Source organism: Rhagoletis pomonella, unplaced genomic scaffold, assembly GCF_013731165.1.
Source record: "Rhagoletis pomonella isolate Grant_MI unplaced genomic scaffold, Rhpom_1.0 Rhpom_scaffold_00006, whole genome shotgun sequence".
Classification (NCBI taxonomy): domain Eukaryota; kingdom Metazoa; phylum Arthropoda; class Insecta; order Diptera; family Tephritidae; genus Rhagoletis; species Rhagoletis pomonella.
Genome location: NW_023458560.1, coordinates 77369858 through 77373766, shown reverse-complemented (window position 1 = coordinate 77373766; position 3909 = coordinate 77369858). Strand labels below are relative to the sequence as shown.

The 3909-nt window shown below is 32.1% G+C and overlaps 1 protein-coding gene across 3 annotated transcripts in view; it reads right to left on the bottom strand.

The window, feature by feature from the left end:
• The window catches only part of LOC118741352 (protein phosphatase 1 regulatory subunit 14B-like), a 251722-nt gene extending 248228 nt beyond the window's left edge, over positions 1 to 3494 (bottom strand). Inside the window, exons 1-2 of one of the 3 annotated variants that reach the window (XM_036473295.1) lie at positions 3401 to 3466; positions 2713 to 2984 (exon numbers count right to left, since the gene is read on the bottom strand). The gene's annotated coding sequence lies outside the window, so the exon portion shown is untranslated. Of the gene's footprint in view, positions 1 to 2712 lie in introns of all 3 variants that reach the window. The other 2 variants (XM_036473296.1, XM_036473294.1) reach the window with 2 other exon arrangements.
• Between the last annotated feature and the right edge of the window lie 415 nt (positions 3495 to 3909).

The following is a 3909-nucleotide window of genomic DNA, read 5'->3' as shown; positions in this document are numbered from 1 at the left end:
AGAGGAAACAGACAGTTAAAGCCAAAGCAACAATAAAAAAAAAAAAAATACAAAAACAAACAGAAGTGGTTATTTGAAATAAAAGAGTCGTGACTTTCTCGTGCCAATCAACCAGTTAGAACCGGCTGGTGTGGGGCCTCCAAAACCTCCGCTGTATTCTGAGCTGTTCGCCAAGCTGGGCGACTCCTTTTGTAGTAGCGGTCGCATCCAACAGCTGTGCAATTAAAAGTAAAACTGCCAAATGGCTGCGGGCGGTAGGTACATTGCCATTGCACTTCGGTCAGTTCTTCAAGGAACTCGCTCGCCTACAGCGCTGCATAAAATAGTAATTAAATATTGGAGAGCATCTTACTGTTAAAACAGTTTTTTATGAAGCCTCACGACTTTAAGATTTTCTCGCGATTTTGGATGTTTAAAATTTGAATAAGGTTGTTATTTAATAAATGCTGTGTGTCGTTGGACGAGTAGTCCAAGATTATTTTGGAGTATTAGTTAGCATAGATAACCTTGTTACTATTTTTAGTATTCATACCATTTGAATTCTATTTAAAATCCTACTAATATTATAAATGTGAAAGCTCTTTCACACTAATCTGGCTGGACGTATTACAATGAAATTTGTCACATAGATATGTTATTAACGTATAGGATATTTCTGAAGAGAGTTGCCACCTTTTTCAAAAGTTCAAATTAATTAATTATTCGGCTAAATAAAATATAGCAACGTTGTGAGTTTCAAACGAGAAGGATTCAAAAACGATTAATTTCGAAACAACTTTAAAGAGGGTTGCCATCTGGTCAAAATTTGGAAATCTATTTAATTAAAAGGTTACATGAAATCTCTGTATCTGAGTATAAAACGAGAGCTTTAAGAACGCTATAGTTCCTAAACGATTTTCTACAGGGTTGCCACCTGTTTGGGAGTTCCAAATCAATTTAATCCACAAATATTTTATATGGGAAACAAATCAGCGACAGGTCTACGAATAAATTAATTGCCAAGGTAAATGAAATATTTTGATATGGGTGTCATTTTTGATTAATGAAAAATAAAAATGATGACTTTATCGTCTTACAAACATACATATTGTTTGCATTATGTTTAGTTATTTATTTTTAATAATTTTCTATTAAAATAAAGTTCATTTTCTAACAAAATTCATATAAACCAAAAATTAACATTTTTTTTTAAATACTACGAAAAATTGCCAAAAATTTTCACACAAATTTCAGACCTTTTCTTCAGAACTGTTAGAATTTTTTTTTAATACACAGTTTATAGCCCATTCAATTATAGTCTGAAAATATACAATTTTCAAGTGGCTGAAATTACAGTTGATTTATTAGATTTTTTTGTTGCATTTGCTTCCAAATAATGAATAAACACAATTTATTTTTAAATGGAAGTAACCCGGAACACATTCGACAAAAAAAAATTCTAAAAAATCAACGGTGTTTTTTAGTCACTTATAACTTGCACATTATAAGACTAAATTTAAATGGGCTATAAAACTGTGTACTCAAAAAATTTCTAACACTTCTGAGAAAAAAGTGTAAAATTTGTGCTAAAAATTGTTGAATTTCTTTGTACTTTTCTACAAAGTTTTAAACTTGAGTTTATATGGGTTTTGTTAGAGAATGAACTGTATTTCAATTGATAATTCCTAAAAATAAACAAATAAACATGAGTGGCAAACAATATCACTTTGAAATGGAGGTGCGATTGTATTGGCCAATATTGTACATATTAAGTAAATGTGCTCTAGAAAGAAATATTTAGGAATATTTAGAATAAACATTTCAGATAATATTAAGCAGTACAGGACTTTTCATAATTTTGTCGGCGCGCTATATAAGTTATATAAAATTTTTATTTATTATAATTTTTTTTATTAAGCTCGGTCGACCGGGCTACAATTAAGAGTTCCTGAGATTGAAGTCGAAATATCGACATTAAAAATGAATAAAACTAAAGCTGGAGTTTCATGTATTTACTGGGCCTCAAGCTTTATAAATAAAAATTATCATAATTTATAATTCAATGACCAATAACCAAAAACAAACATAAAGTTAAAAAAATTACGAATTTTCATACTAAAATTACGTGAAATTATCATGCGAAATCTGCACCCAATTTCATTTTTCATTGTAAAAAGGTTTGTTGACCCAACATCAGCTAATAAGTGCTTGGCAGAAATGGAGCAGTCAATTCAAGCTACAAACCATCGGTTAAGCGCACTGTTAATCAGGCGTTGAGTAAACGCATTTAATAACTGGGCGCTTGGTCGAAGCCGCGAGAAAATATATTTTTTTTACAGATGTCCGAAATTTGAATAACTTTTTTCAAATAAAATTCATATGTATGTGTGTACATATATATGTTAATTTTTTTGGGAAATGTGAAACTATTTTTTCCCCATCCGATTTAAAAAAGAACACCCCATATTTACAATATGTATCTACCTATCTTGTTTCCGCTTTAGGGCAATATGATTTCCCCCAAAATATTTAATTTATGTTCGTATTAGCATATCTTCATGGTTAACTTCACACGCTGCAAGCCAACGGCTTAATTTACTTCAGTTCGAAAAGGCCTCATTGTTACACCTACGAGTACGCTTTGGAATTGTAAAAGTTGCGATATACATATGTACATATAAAAAATGATAATCGTATGAATAAAAAATAGTACATTATAAAAGTGATAATTACATTTGCCTGAAATGTCGCTTGCTGCAAAAGTATTTGCGGCGTTGATTTGGTTTTATTATTTCTTTGTCGATGCAACTGCCACTTGCTCTGTTGTAATTACAGAAGGTAAGGTGTTGCGTGTTGCTGCTGCTGCTGTCGCTGTCGCCGTTCTTGTTGTTGCCAGTCGAAGTGGCTGCGGTGGTTGTTGGCGTACTTTTAGCAAAAACTCAGCCAATTGTAGTGCGAAGTGGTTTACAGGAAGTCGCAACTTTTGAAAAATTTCAGTGAGTGAGCTATTAAAACTAAATTAATGCCACTTTATTGCAAATAATTTCTTTCTTTTCTAAATGCTTTTACACACTTTTACTTTGCTTTACCTAGTTTAGTAATGCTTGCAGTAAATCAAATATTACAAATCTTATACAACGGCATGAAATTGATGGGAAAAATCTGTTTAATAAATAATTCAACTTCTTGCTAAACTTGCTTTTGTTAAAGCGCTGTGTGTCTACTTGCCGAGAGAACTTTCTTTTAGCACTTTATCAATAAGATTCTTCTTTATTTTTAGCACTTTGATATTTATTCAAAGATATGCATATGCTCATTCATGTATGTATGTATATGTGTGTGTGTATTTATGTATCTAACGGTACACTCGATTTGTTTTTGTTTCTACTACAATATGTATGCACATAAAATCTGCACGCACCAAAAAGCACCATAAAAACGCTTTTGCACTTTCAAGAACGACTTTTTCTGAGCTGTACAGAACCCGGTGAGCACCATTCGAAGACTGATTTTTACCGCAAACGAATGCCGTAGAGCTACCAAAAGTTGTTGCATAGGAGCAAGCTTACCGATATGTATGTGTGAGGCACAATACACATACATACATACATATACCACCTTCAACAAAGGCAATGTTAAACTTAGCATACCCACTGTTATTTCGCTGTTAAGTATAGGCTTTGGAGCTCTTGCTGGGAGCGCGCCGGTGGGAGAACATTGGAGTGTGGAGCAGGGTAGCCACTCATTTTGTTTTTATGTGTTTCGATGTATTGCTGGTATTTATGTTTATTTTATTATTTTAAATGTAATTCATCTATGTATTCATAGACCTTACCAAACTTTTATAAAGTTTGTTAACAAATAAAAATAAAAAATTTACACTTATATTTACATATATACAGTGGTCGAAAAAAAATTTAGTCGCACCAA